We start from the raw sequence: 15,617 nt of genomic DNA, 5'->3' as shown, positions 1-15,617 counted from the left end.
ATGTTTATTTTATATAGCCTGATAGTAATGCTAAATATTTTGTTTAGTTTAGTGTGCCTAGTGATCGCAGCACATTTGCTTCATAATAGACTACAGTAGTTTCAATAAATATATTGTAAACTTTCTATGTGTCTTTCTTTTGTTTACGGAGGGCATGTATGAGTGAGAAACAAAAAGTGATGATCTGTTTCCACAGTGCCTTTGGGGACTAGAGGGTCATGTTCTAGATTGCCAAAATCACCTGTTCCTCTGGGAAGTTTAGGAGTTCAGGTGAGGCACTGTGAGCTAGGCAGGATTTGGGCCGACAGGTACTGACATGGTAGAGAGCCTCAGTCCCAACATTCTGACTTCCTGTCAATCCCAGTCACAGTTCTGACAATATTATAGAAAGAACATATACTTGGGCTATCCAGATTTACCACTCTAACTCCATTAGCACAAACATTGGGGAAAGTACATATATTTGAGGGCAGCTTCCCTATCCTAACTCAGTCCCACAAACATGACAGAAAGTGTATATATATATTTGAGGGGGGAGAGAAGATTTACTATTCTAACCCCAGTCCCAGAAACTCTGGGGCATGAGAATGCATTTTGGAGGCAGGGTTCAGGTTTACTTTTCTTACTCCTGTCCCACAAACATGATGGGTGTGCATATATTTGAAGGAGGTCATGCATACTATTCTAACTCCAGTCCTACAAGCATTGGTGAATATGCATATATTTGAGGGGATGATGTTTATTCTAATTGCAGTCCCACAAACATTGAGAAACGTGTGTATATATTTGGGCAGCGAGCAAATGTGAATTTAAATAAGCACATTAACATCACAACAGTTTCTTCATATTTGTTAATAAATCTCCCTAAAATAATAAATTACCTACCCAATCCCCAAAAATTAATGCCCATTTTTAAATGTTTGTAAAATTCAAAAAGTACAAATCAATAAACCCCAATACTTTATTCAATAAAGGTAAACATAATGTTAAATGGCAAAATAAAACAATGTAATTTTAAATAAAAAATATGATTAAACAAATAATAACTTGATATTAATATAAAATACAATAGCACACTACCCACACAGTCCCTAATAAAACTACAGTCTTGAAAAAAATAACATATCATAACACATATAGAATTACTTTTTTTTTAACATATATGTATGTATTTTAGAGTTAATATTAAGGAACCAAACCTCTGCACCACTTACCCTCTGCTCTAACCAGGTGGTAAATGATTGCTGGTTTGGGCCCTAATAATCCCCTGACTGTGGAAAAACGTGGAATTGGACACATAATTCATGGTTATTCTCAATTCTGGGGAGCATAATTTGTAATGCCTTAATGTGGTACAGGATCTATCCAAATCTAGTAATTCAGGCCGCCATTACATTATGTGAAAATACAGTGAACTTGTAATGTGTCCTTAGGTGGTTATAGGGGCACTTACTCTGGTTGTCAAACGAATACTTCTCTCTATGCCGATACTATGCTGATGAAGTCAGGAGTTCAGCGGATCACTGAAATAATATCGACTACCAAAATATCGACTACCCAAAATATCGACGAGAAAATATCTACAATCAAAATATCGAGTTTGTATGTACAAACAGGTAAGTACAAAAATATCGAGTACAAAATATCGTTAACAAAAATAAAGTTGTAAAAAATATCGACTTTAATAAAAACAATGTTTAATTACATTAATATAAAAAATTAATTACTAAAATATAATTAACAATACTTAAAATAACTTTTAATAATTAAATAATTAATGAAAGTAAAAAAATAATATTTTTTTAGTCATATTTCTTAAAACATATATATATATAGTAACAAAATTTAATTAAATAATAGCCAATATTATTAACGTACAAATACAAAAGAGTAAAAATTACTATTCCCACTGCAAAGAGTGCAACAGTGGATATATGACGTTACAACGCAACTTTTACAACGCACTACCATTACAACGTAAGTATTGGTAAGTATATAATTTAAATATAATTTAATTTAATTTCATTTCATTAAATTAAATTAATGTAAATTTAATTTTACTTTATTTTTACACTGTACCCCTGTACCCCTGTACCCCAAAACTGACCCTGAACCCTAAAAAAAACCTTTACCCAAAAACCCAAAACTGACCCTGAACCCTAAAAATACCCCTTTACCCAAAAACTAAAAACTGACCCTGAACCCTAAAAATACCCCTTTACCCAAAAACTAAAAACTGACCCTGAACCCTAAAAATACCCCTTTACCCAAAAACTAAAAACTAAAAACTGAACCTGAACCCTAAAAATACCCCTTTACCCAAAAACTAAAAACTGACCCTGAACCCTAAAAATACCCCTTTACCCAAAAACTAAAAACTGACCCTGAACCCTTAAAATACCCCTTTACCCAAAAACTAAAAACTGACCCTGAACCCTAAAAATACCCCTTTACCCAAAAACTAAAAACTGACCCTGAACCCTAAAAATACCCCTTTACCCAAAAACTAAAAACTGACCCTGAACCCTAAAAATACCCCTTTACCCAAAAACTAAAAACTGACCCTGAACCCTAAAAATACCCCTTTAATTTAACATATTTAGCAATTAATCAATTAAATTAAATTAATTACCAATTACATTTTAATTAATTAACAAATATTATTTAATTACCAATTAATTAAATATTACTACCAATTAATACATTTACATATTTAATAAATAATAATTAAATTACTTCCCACCCTATTCCCCTATAAACCCACAACCCGCTACAGGAAATACATTATTTTAATTTACATAATTAGCAATTAATAAATTAAATTAAATTAATTACCAATTAAATTTTAAATAATTAACATATAATATTTAATTACCAATTAATTAATTATTACTACCAATTAATAAATTTACATATTTAATTAATTATAATTAAATTACTTCCCACCCTATTCCCCTATAAACCCACAACCCGCTACAGAATAAAATTACACAATAATTTAAAAAAATCATTAATTAAAAATAATTATAACATAAAATGACACTTTTCACACATATTATAACATAAAAACACTATAAATAATTACATATTATATAAAAAACGATATTTTTTACTTTCGATATTATTTACAGTCGATATTACTTCACTTACCTTAAAAACGATATTTTGGCTGTCGATATTCTGTCCTGTCGATATTTTCTCCAAACGATATTTAAAACTCGATATTCTGTCCAAACGATATTTTGGAGTCGATATTATGTCTGTGCACCGAGTTCAGCATGTCCACGGACTGGCAAAACCAATAGTTCTGTCCTTCTCAAGTTCTGTCCATTTCTTGTGTGATGGTACATTTTTATTTAATTTTTATTGGAAGCAAATATCAGACAAATAAGAACACATAATAATACTCAAACAGACTAATAGCCGAAAACGGCTGATCCAATGCCCTTTTCGCCGATGCTTTTGCCAGTAGGATGTTCTAGCTAGAACCATGTTTCCATAGGAAATAGATTTTTTGGTTTGTCAATGAATTTAGGGCTGTTTGAGGAATCTTCACAAAACTTTAGAAAAAAAAGTCTCATCCACCTCAGCACCGACCTTGAACGTTTCAGGGTGATCCATCCAGCAGGGATCGAGAAAAATTGACGGCCCCAAAACATGATTTCCACATCAGAGCTAATATATCAAAGCTACAGTTCTTTAAAATAAAACACCCTTAACAATTGACCGTAAACAAATGGAATCACATGTGTAGCATTACAACAGGGCGAGGTCCCACACAAAGTTGATTTGCATACGGCTGTATTCTGTCTGGAGCGACACAGTGATCAAGCAAATCAATGGACTGGGATGCGGCCCTGAGTATTACCAATGCCTGAGATTAATTCAGGTTTCCACCCATTAAGTCTTTTTGCTTTTTGTTTTCTGCCTTTTTTGGTTTAGTTTTTGCTCTTCTAGCACTCCAACCCAACCTTCACATAGCCTCAAATTCTGAATCTCTTACTCCAAGGTTGTTACAACCTCATGTTTATTGTTGATCCCGAGTGCACTATACTTCAAATGTGTGCCAGCTGGTGTTTACACATTAACCTGCATGTGAACCTTCTCCTCATTGCTCAGCTTTGTTCCGCGTTATAGGGCGTAGGGATGAACTGAGCAGGAAGGTGTCATTGATAGTCTGTGGGCAGCACTTCTTTTTATTTTTTTCCTCATTCGCCTCCAACACCAGCTAACTTGGAGATCCGGAGGTTGCCACTGTTACTCACACTTAAGAGAAGTAGACCTTTGGGTAACACCCCTCCTCTCTGTCGCCCGCCTACCAGTAGCAGACCAACTTCCTTTCTGTTGCTGACCTCTCGTTGTCACCGAGAGGGTGGTCGCGCTCTCTGTGGATTACTTAAAATCAAAGACTGTTGCTGAGGGCCCACCTTAGATCGAGACTGGGGGACCAAAAAGATGTAGCGAAACCCAGCACAGTCTGAGAGCTTCCCATGAGGCATAATCATAGGATAAAAGGGGTTTTATATATGGTCGTGTCAGAACACCAGTAATGACAATCTAAACTAAAGTCCAATCTAGCAGGCAATCCCAAATGGCTCTCTTCTTACTGTTTTTCAATCTGGCCAAATCGGTCTTAGATGTTTTATACAAGGAGGATAGCCAGTCCGAGTGTGTCGGGGGAACGGCCTCAGCCCATCTCTTGCATATTTGCTGTCTGGCCAGCAATATGGCAAAAAATTAAAAAACTCTCTTCGGGCCTGTGATTTCACTTAGTATGCCAAAAATTATGAGCCTGAGGGAAATTTGCACCTGGTGTCCCAAGATAGATGTTAAAGAGTTCCCGACTTTTTCCCAGAATTCAGAAATGGCTAGGCAAGACCAGAAAATATGTATATCAGGGGCATTTTCCATGTCCCATTTTTCACATCTAGCAGGTGGACCCTTGCACATTTTGGAGAGTCTCGCTGGGGATAGATAAGCCCTATCTGTGGTGAAGTAATGGTTTCTTCTCAGCCAAGCAGGCTTTACGACTGAGAACAGGGTGCTATAAGAAGTTTGCCACAGATCTGCCCAATCTGTCTCCGGGGTTGATTTTTCCCACAACTCGCCAGGTAATCTAAAATCCCCATCTATGGCCTCTTCAATTGCCCAATAAAAGAATGATACCTCTATCTTCCCTGCTAGCTTCTTTACTAAATGTTCTTCTAGAGTGTTTCCCAGACCTATTGGTTTTTTAAGGTTCTGGGACCAGCTCTTTAATTGTAAATATTTAAATATGGACATGCTGTCCTCCAGTTTCTCATTAAGCGATGCCCAAGGTAAGAGATTCTGCAGCTAAATCTCCCCAAGTGACCAGCACTTCTTGTTTACATTGTGGAGCACCTCCAAACATTTGGACAGAATAAAAGAGGGGTGCACCTTAATCTAGGAATCCAGTTCACGACCTCTTCAACCACTACCTTGTCTACCGTTACATTGCTACCTACACCATCACTACCACTACAGCATCAGTCCATTCTAGAACATGCACAGTATAACTGATCATGAAGCCTATCTCACATTTTAACTCTTAACTCATACCTATTCTTATCCCTGTCCATTACCCCATCAATATCCATATCAACATCTTTATCCTTGTCCGTGTCCCTAGCCCTTTCAAAATCCCCAACCCACTCCCTATCACTATGACTATCCCTATCAACATCTCTATCCCGTTCCTGTCCCAATTCCTATCAATATCCCTTTACTTATCCCTTCCCTAGACCTATCACTCTCCTTACCAATATCCCTATTTCTGTCCCTATTATTATCCCTATCCATATCAACAGCTCTATCCTAGCAATATCCCTTTCCGTATCCCTATCAGTCTCCCTATCTGTATCAACCTCTCTATCCCTGTGCCTGTCCCTATCAATGTCCCTTTACCCTTGCCTTTATCCTCATCAATATCCCTATTTCTGTCCCTATCAATATCCCCATCCATATCAACATTTCTATCCTATCAATATCTCTTTCCCTATCCCTATCAGTCTCCCTATCTGTATCAACATCCCTATCTCTGTCCCTATCAATGTCCCTTTACCTTTTCCTTTCTTCTAATCAATATCCCTATTTCAGTCCCTATCAATATCCCCATCCATATCAACATCTCTATCCTATCAATAGCTCTTTCCCTATCCCTATCAGTCTCCCTATCTGTATCAACATCCCTATCTCTGTCCCTGCCACTATCCCTATCCATATCCCTTTACCTATGCCTTTCACTGTCCCTATCAATATCCCTATCCTTATCCATATCACTGTCCTTATCAATATCCCCATTTCTGTTATTATGTCGGTCATTATCCCCATCCTCATCCCCACCCCCATCTTGGTCCCTATTCCTATACCTTACCATAACCATTACCATATTCTTCACTCTTAACCTTAAATCCCTTTAACCCATGCCCACCCCTCTCTGCCATCTGCCCGACCTGTCTGGTCAATGGGAGCACAGCCTAGTCGGGCCTCATTAGAGGGGTGCCCAGTGGAACAGTGACCTCAGGACCAATGTCTGAGAACACCCCACACACTAAGGGCAATCCATCCAACAACAAAAGGTGAGGAGTGCAATGCTAGCAAAAGTCTCAGTCACTGGCAGTCTCTCCGCCTCATTCCAGTTCATCATTTTTTTGTCCAGTCCTTCTCTTGAGACAGAAAGCAACCTTATGCAAACCAGTGCATAGTGCATGACATTCAAACTCAATATCATATCAAAGTAGATGGTCCTGAGCAAAGGAAATATTAGGGAAAGACTCCCATCAAGGAATTTAATCCTGCACGACATGGAGTTATCGGTGATGGAGAGAAGCAGAGTGCAGCAGAGCACACGTCTAAGGTCATAGGTCTCATCTGCCAATCGTGGTGCAAGCCACAAGCACTGAACACATCCTGCAGAAGCGTGCAGCCTTCCTGACCTGGCAGGCCAGGGGTTAACACGCCGGACACCCCCTCTACCTTGTATATCCCCCCGTCTTCCAGCGCCTTCCAGCGCCTTCCCGGCCCCGCTGCACTCTGTTGGCCGAGATCGGGCAAGGCAGCAACGGAGTGGTGTACGAGGCGCAGGCCCGGCGCTCTGGGGCCTGGGTGGCAGTGAAATGAATCCTTTGCGACACACCCGAGAACAGTGTGGGGAGAGAAGCGGAATGCCCAGGTAGGCATTGAGGCAGCTATCTGGGGGCGGCAGCGGACACAGAAACGGGCGAGACATGCAGGTCAATAATTTTTATATACCAACACACTCCCGAACTCTGAAATGACACTGCCTGACTCCAAATGGCGCCTGCGGAGGACATAATGCCTCCTGAAATCTCCGGACCATCTCAACAGCCAGTCCCTCACCAAGAAATTCTTTCCTGCGCTGCGTCCCCCCTCTGACTCTATTCCATGGAATCCTGCTCTCTGTGTTCTTCGTCTGGATTCTTGACTTTCTTGACTTTTGTGCTTCCCGCCTGAGATGGTCTCCGTCTATACCCACGACCCGGACCCGCCATTTTGTCTGACCTTTGTTCCCTTCCTTCTTCCATCAGGAGGACTCCTGATGACCCTTGATAGTTTTTCTCTTTTTGACGTGAGGCTTTAAATATATATGTAAATATGTATTATATAATTATCAAAGCGTAATTCCTGTTAAAATGTAATCCTGTGTGAATTTACTATTTGTTTATATAGAACTCTAACCACTAGTATATGTAGTAGACTTTTGTATTACTACCATTCCCATGTGATTTTAGAGTTTATCTGTTTGTATCTCTTCCTTGAGTGACTTTTAACTTGTACATGTGCAATTTTTTCCTGTTTTTATCTCTTCCTTGTGTGACTTTACACCTTGTACATTTGCAATTCTTTTCTGTTTGTATCTCTTATGTAACTCATGTAATCCAAAGTCCTTATGTAACGCAACTGGTTCTTTTGTAAAGCGCTCTGACACCTTCGGGTAATGTTCGCGCTATATAAAATCGCATTAAATAAATAAATGAATAAAACGCAGACTTTCGTGTGTAAACCAATAAAGCCCTCTGTATGTGTTTTCGTAACTGCACTTTCCCCGCTTCGTGTCTGGACGCTTTCACATCCCCCACCCGAGGTGTTTACGGAAGTGTCTCATAGACACGACCCGGCCAGCGCAGACCTCAAGGAGACCGAGAAACCCCGAACTAAAACCAGGAAGCACGCCGGCTTTGTTGCTACACGGAAACCATATTTCCTTGCAATAGATATATCCCTTTCTTTTTTTTTATGGCAAAAAGCATGCTTATGCTCCGTTATAGGCCTGGCCTAGAGACGACTTTAACTGCTTCGCCAGCATCATGTTTTCAAAACTCTGTAATAAAAATACATACTTAGATATATATACTTATAGGTCTGGCCCAGAGATAGCTTGTCTTGAAAATATGATGTTTCAAAAAATGTATTATAAAAATTCATACATAGAATTTTACATAATAGATATATATATACTTGTCTTGAAAATATGATGTTTTAAACAAATTATTATAAAAATTCATATATAGATTTATACATAATAGATATATTTACCTGTCTTGAAAATATGGTTTCCCAAAAATATTATAAAAATTCATTTATAGATTTATAAATAATAGATATATATACATGGATGGTTTTCAATCAGCCCTCTTCATCGATTGGTTCCTTCAATCAATAAATCAATCAATGCATTTGTATAGCGCGCTACTCACCCGGAAGGGTCTCAAGGCGCTGGGGGAGAGGTGTACGTCACTGCTCGAACAGCCAGGTCTTGAGCTGCTTCCTGAAGGAGAGATGGTCTTGGGTCAGCCGAAGGTGGATGGGGAGGGAGTTCCAAGTCTTGGCTGCCAGGTAGGAGAAGGATCTTCCTCCGGCGGTGGCTCTGCGGATGGGTGGTACGGCGGCGAGGGCGTGGCTGGTCGATCGTAGCTGGCGGGTGGGCGTGTAGAAGGTCAGGCGGTCGATGAGGTACTTGGGGCCCAGGTCGTGGAGAGCCTTGTGTGCGTGGGTGAGGAGCCTGAACGTGATTCTCTTGCTGACGGGGAGCCAGTGCAGGTCTCTCAGGTGGCCGGAGATGTGGCTGTGTCAGGGTATGTCCAGGATGAGTCGTGCGGAGGCGCTCTGGATGCGTTGGAGTCTTTTTTGAAGTTTGGCTGTGGTTCCGGCGTAGAGGGTGTTCCTGTAGTCCAGTCGGCTGGTGACGAGTGCCTGGGTGACGGTCTTCTTGGTTTCGGTGGGGATCCATCGGAAGATCTTGCGGAGCATGCGCAGGGTGTTGAAGCAGGATGAGGAGACTGCGTTGACTTGTCTGGTCATTGAGAGGGAGGACTCCAGGATGAAGCCCTGGTTGCGTGCGTGGTCCGTTGGCTTGGGAGTGGTGCCCAGGGCAGGGGGCCACCAGGAGTCGTTCCAGGCGGAGGGCGATGATCCCAGGATGAGGACTTCCGTCTTGTCTGAGTTCAGTTTCAGGCGGCTGTTCTTCATCCACTCGGCCACATCTTTCATCCCTTCGTGTAGGCTGGCTCTGGCGGTGGCGGGGTCGTTGGTGAGGGAGAGGATCAGCTGGGTATTGTCGGCGTAGGAGATGATGTTGAGGTTGTGCTGGCATGCGATGGCTGCGAGGGGGCTCATGTAGACGTTGAAGAGGGTTGGGCTGAGTGATGATCCTTGTGGTACGCCGCAGATGACTTCGGTGGCCTCGGATCTGAACAGGGGGAGGCGGACTCTCTGGGTTCTTCCGGCGAGGAACGAGATGATCCACTCCAGTGCCTTCTCTTGGATTCCGATGTTCCTGAGGCGCTGCCCTAGGGTGCGGTGGCAGACAGTGTCGAAGGATGAGGGCCGCTGTTTCCCCGTTGTCGAGCAGGGATCTGATGTAATCGGTGGCTGCGATCAGGGCTGTCTCGGTGCTGTGGTTGGCTCGAAAACCGGACTGCGAGGGGTCGAGGGATCCGTTCGTCTCGAGGAAGGCGGCGAGCTGTCTGTTGACGATCTTCTCGAGGACTTTGGCAGGAAAAGGGAGGAGCGAGATGGGGCGGAAGTTCTTGAGGTCGGTGGGGTCCGCTGTTGGTTTTTTCAGGAGGGCGCTGAGCTCGGCGTGCTTCCAGCTCTCCGGGAAGGTGGCGGTGCGGAAGGAGGTGTTGATGATGTCCCGGAGATGGGGTGCGATGATGGCGTCGGCCTTGTTGAAGACGTGGTGGGGGCAGGGGTCGGTTGGGGATCCGGAGTGGATGGTGTTCATCGTGCGGGTGGTGTCTTCGGTGCTGACCGGGGTCCAGTTGCAGAGGGTGGTGTTGGCGGGCGTTGGTTCGGTGGTTGGGTGCGTGGTCTGTGCGCCGAAGCTGTTGTGTATGTCGGCGATCTTGCGGTGGAAGAACGAGGCGAGTGAGTCGCAGAGGTCTTGCGAGGGAGTGATGTCGTTGTTTCCGGCGCTGGGGTTGGAGAACTCTTTGACGATGCTGAAGAGTTCCTTGCTGTCATGGGCGTTGTTGTCCAGTCGTTCTTTGAGTGCTGTCTTCTTGGTGGCGCCGATCAGCTGGTGATGCTTGCGGGTGGCGTGCTTGAGGGCGGTCCTGTTGTCTGTGGTCTGGTCGTGGCGCCAGGCTTTCTCGAGGGTGCGGCAGTTCTTCTTGGAGTCCTTGAGTTCGTTGGTGAACCAGGGGGTTTTCTTGCTGCCGGGTCTGCTGGGAGGGTTCTTTAGTGGTGCGAGGTCATCGGCGCAGGAGGTCAGCCACTGTGTGAGGTTGCTGGCAGCTTCGTTGGGGTCTGTTGTGCTGGTGGGAGGGTTCTGGCTGAGGGAGGCGGTGAGCTGCTCGGCGGTGATCTTGCTCCAGCACCGGTGAGGAACCTGTTGCGGGTGGTGGTGGGTTGTGGTTCTTCTGAAGCTGAAGTGGACGCAGCTGTGGTCAGTCCAATGAAGTCCGGTGGAGTGGCTGAAGGAGATGTGCTTGCTGGATGAGAAGACGGGGTCAAACGTGTGGCCGGCGTAGTGGGTGGGGGTGTTCACCAGTTGCTTGAGTCCGAGGTTGGCGAGGTTGTCCAGCAGGGTGGTGGTGTTGCTGTCATTGTTGTTCTCCAGGTGGAAGTTGAGGTCTCCTAGGAGGATGTAGTCAGCGGATGGGAGGGCGTGCGGGCTGATGAAGTCTGCGATGTCTTCGCTGAATTGTGTGCGTGGTCCCGGGGTTCTGTAGATGAGGGTGCCTCTGAGGGGCGTCTTGGGGTCGGTGTGTATCTGGAAGTGGAGGTGTTTGGCGGCAGTGAAGGTGTTGTCGGAGTTGGTCGAGATGCGGATGGTGTTCTTGTGTACGATGGCGATGCCTCCTCCCGTCTGGTTGACGCGGTCCCTCCGGGTGATCTTGTATCCGTCCGGGATGGCTATGGCGATGTCAGACGCTGAGGAGGCGTTCATCCAGGTTTCCGTGAGGAAGGCGACGTCTAGTGCTGTTGTGTCGAGCAGGTTCCAGAGTTCGACGGCGTGCCTGTGGACGGAGCAGGATGCACTTGAGGTCGTTGTTGCTGGGGCTCGGCTTGGCGGGGACGGTGCAGGTCCGGAGGCAGGTGAACTTGCAGGCTTTGCAGGTGAAGGGTCCGTGGGTGCGTTTCGGGGTGGCTCGGTAGCAGGCGGGGTTCTGGCCGGCGTTGAGTGCGTGGAGGGTGGTGGCGTCGTAAGTCCGTCGTGTGGGCTGGCATCTTCGGGGACCAGGGGTCCTGGCGCTGGGCGCTGTCCAGGCGCGGACGGGTGTAGACGGGCTTGCCTTTGGCGTGCCTTTGGCGCACAATCGGCGAGCCCGCTGCACGTCCACGCGGTCTCCATTTAAGGCCAAGTGGGAGGGAGGGGTAGCTGGGAGGCGGGAGCAGGGTGGACACAGAAGAAAAGGGGGCGGGGCCGCGATGTCACGGCGGCGGGAAGCGGGGAGCGGGGGCCACACCAGGGGGGTCAATGAAACAGGGAAAAGAGGCAAAATACAAAACAAGATACAGGGTACAGCAGAGGCAAGAGCAAGCAATATCAGGGCACGGGAGGGAAAAAAACGGCAAAAAACGGCACTACGAGCAGCAGCGAGGGGGCACAGACACAGCTGGGGGGCCGTGCAGCGTGGGGGTGTCCTGAGAACAGGTTCCTTCAAGTGCCACTCACAGTGTGCTTCTTTCACCATAGTACAAGGCATTGGGCGATGAGTTAGCCCACTTCAGTCATTGGCTCTCTTGAGTGATGGTATTTTGCCCATGCAAGTGTGCACATTTACCGTAAAAGTGCTCAGTTTCCGTGCAAGGTGGGTAAGCCTATCTGCTTTCATTTCTGCTTTCATTATATGTGTATGTTTTTGTAATGTGTCAACTTAAAAAAAAATTGCAGACATAATCAGGCCATTGTTAGATGACCGCTTTTTAATTTTGATTAATTTTACACTTTTAATGTTGCATATTTGTAAAAAAAAGAATTGCAGGTTTCCAGAGGCCAAACCTATTGCCTTTACAGATGCTTGTTTCATAATGAGTTCTCCACTGTATGATGCCTAGCAGAATGGCGAGCTGTTAAGTCATGCAGACACGCCTTAGCACTTTTGGCAAATCCTATTTTACCAGTGTAGCTCTAAGTATACACAAAAAGCCAATGTTGAGCATCTTTTCATCTTCCGTGGCACTCTGCGACTAGTGCCTGACCTTAATTTATGAAAGCACTGGCTTGGATGCCTTGTTCTGAGTCCCTGCCCTACACGTCACTCTAGCTCAGAACCACATCCTAATTAAAGACTAAACTGGAGATATCAATAGTCCTACATCCACGTCTGTTTAGTTTTAAAGTTTTAAAGTTGGTAGCCAATTCTAAGCAGTGGCGGCTTCTTACTGGCAGTAGGATTGGGGCGGAGAGCGGGAAAAGGGGGGTTTAAAAAAAAAATCACTTACCTGCCGGCCACCGCCTCTCCTCAGCCCTCCGCTTCTGTGTGAACCGGATGCACACTGGCTTCCAGACTCACCTAAGCCAATCATGGCACTGCTGCCACTAGAAAAGCAGCGTTGTGATTGGTCTGTGCACCCTGGTTCGGCGCTCAGGCAGGCACTGGAAGGCTGTGCATGTTCCCCACCCAGGCTGTGCATTACAGCCAAGTGGAGAACATGCTGAGTCAATCAATCAGTCAATCATTGTAAAGCGCACTACATACCGGTGAGGGTCTCAAGGCACTGAATGGAGTGGGTGCTGCTACTGCTCGAAGAGCCAGGACTTGAGGAGCCTTCTGCAGGTGAGCAGGTCTTGGGTCTGCCGCACGTGGGTAGGGAGGGTGTTCCAGGCCTTGGTGGCGAGGAAGGAGAAGGATCTGCCATCGGAGGTTGTTTGTTGGATGCGCGGGACGGCGGCAAGATCGAGGCTGGCGGAGTGTGACTGGCGGGCGGGGGTGTAGAAGTTGAGTCTGTTGTTCAGGTAGGCTGGTCCGGTGTTGTGGAGTGCTTTGTGTGCGTGCGTGAGGAACTTGAAGGTGATCCTCTTGTTGACGGGGAGCCAGTGCAGGTCTCTGAGGTGGGAGGTGATGTGGCTGTATCGAGGGGTGTTGAAGATCAGACGGGTGGAGGCGTTCTGGATGCGTTGCAGTCATCGTAGGTGTCTTGCTGGGATTCCTGCGTAGAGCGCGTTGCCGTAGTCCAGCCTGCTGCTGACGAGGGCTTGGGTCACCGTTCTGCTGGTTTCGGTCGGGATCCATTTGTAGATCCTGCGAAGCATGCGGAGGGTGTTGTAGCAGGAGGAGGAGATGGCGTTGACCTGTTTCGACATGGAGAGGGAGGAGTCGAGGATGAATCCTAGGTTGCGTGCGTGGTCCGTTGGTGTTGGTGCTGTTCCCAGTGTGGTCAGCCACCAGGAGTCGTCCCAGGCAGAGGGGGTGGGGCCGAGGATGAGCACTTCCGTCTTGTCTGAGTTCAGTTTCAGGCGGCTGCTCCTCATCCACTCGGCAACGGCCTTCATTCCCTCGTGGAGGTTGGTTTTGGCGGTGTGTGGGTCCTTGGTGAGGGAGAGGATCAGCTGGGTGTCGTCGGTGTAGGAGATGATGTTGAGGTTGTGCTGGCAGGCCACTTGTGCGAGGGGGCCATATAGACGTTGAACAGGGTCGGGCTGAGGGATGAGCCCTGGGGTACGCCGCAGATGATGTCAGTGGCTTCGGATCGGAAGGGTGGGAGGCGGACTCTCCGGGTTCTGCCGGAGAGGAAGGACGTGGTCCAGTCCAGGGCCTTCTTCTTTATTCCGGCTTCTTAGAGGCATGTTCTTAGTGTGCGGTGGCAGACCGTGTTGAAGGCGGCTGATAGGTCCAGGAGGATGAGGGCTGAAGTTTCGCCATTGTCTAGTTGGGGCCGGATGTCGTCTGTGGCAGCGATGAGGGCTGTCTCGGTGCTGTGGTTTCGTCTGAATCCGGACTGGGACGGGTCTAGGATGTTGTTATCCTCGAGGTTGTGGGTCAGTTGTATGTTGGCGATTTTCTCGATAACCTTCACCGGGAAGGGGAGCAGGGAGATGGGCCGGAAGTTCTTGAGGTCCTTGTGGTCCTCATTGGGTTTCTTGAGGAGGGCGTTGATTACGGCGTGCTTCCAGCTTTCCGGGAATGTCGCGGTGTCGAAGGAGATGTTGATGACCTTCTGTAGCTGGGGTGATATGGTTGCGTCTGCTTTGTTGAAAACGTGGTGTGGGCAGGGGTCTGACGGAGATCCTGAGTGGATGGAGATCATGACCTTGCGTGTCTCGTCGTCGTTGACGTAGGACCAGGAGGTCAGCTGGTTGGTGCAGGTGGCGTTCGGGGTGGGGTCTGTTGTGGCGGGGTATTGAAGCTGTCGTGGATGTCAGTGATCTTGCGATGGAGGAAGGTGGCCAGTGAGTCACACAGACCTTGCGAGGGCGGGATGTCGTTGGTGTTGGCGCTGGGGTTGGAGAGTTCTTTCACTATGTTGAAAAGCTCTTTGCTGTCGTGTGCGTTGTTGTCCAGGCGGGTTTTGAAGGAAGATCCCTTGGCTGTTCTGAGGAGGTGGTGATGTCTGCGGATGGCGTCCTTGGGGGCTGCGTGGCTATCAGCTGTGTGGCAGGGAGCCATTTATTTTCCAGCTTCCAGCGTTTGGAGGTCTGGAGTTCTTCGGTGAACCAGGTGGCTTTCTTGCTGGAGTGGTTGATGGAGGGTTTCTTAAGCGGGGCGAGGGTGTTGGCACAGTCGTCGATCCACTGTCTGAAGTAACGGGCGTCGGCGTCTGGGTCGGTGGGTTCGGAGGGTGTGTTCTGGGCGAGGATGGAGGTCAGCTGGTCTTTGGTGATTTTGCTCCAGCAGCGGCGAGGCAGCTGTTGGGAGCGGTGTTGCGTGGTTGGTTTCTTGAAGGTGAAGTGGACGCAGCGGTGGTCGGTCCAGTGGAGTTCGGTGGTGTGGTTGAAGGCGACGTGGGTGCTTGTGGAGAAGACGGGGTCGAGCATGTGGCCGGCGGCGTGGGTGGGTTCGGTGACGACTTGTCGGAGGCCGAGGTTGTCGATCATGGTGGCGGAGTTGGCGTTGTTATTGTTCTTGAGGTGAAAGTTCAGGTCCCCGAGGAGGATGCAGTCCGTGGAGGTGAGTGCGTTGGTGCTG

The sequence above is a fragment of the Lissotriton helveticus genome, chromosome 2_1 (genome assembly GCF_964261635.1).
Source record: "Lissotriton helveticus chromosome 2_1, aLisHel1.1, whole genome shotgun sequence".
NCBI lineage: Eukaryota > Metazoa > Chordata > Amphibia > Caudata > Salamandridae > Lissotriton > Lissotriton helveticus.
The sequence above is the reverse complement of the archived record's forward strand: the minus strand, read 5'-3'. Positions refer to the sequence as shown.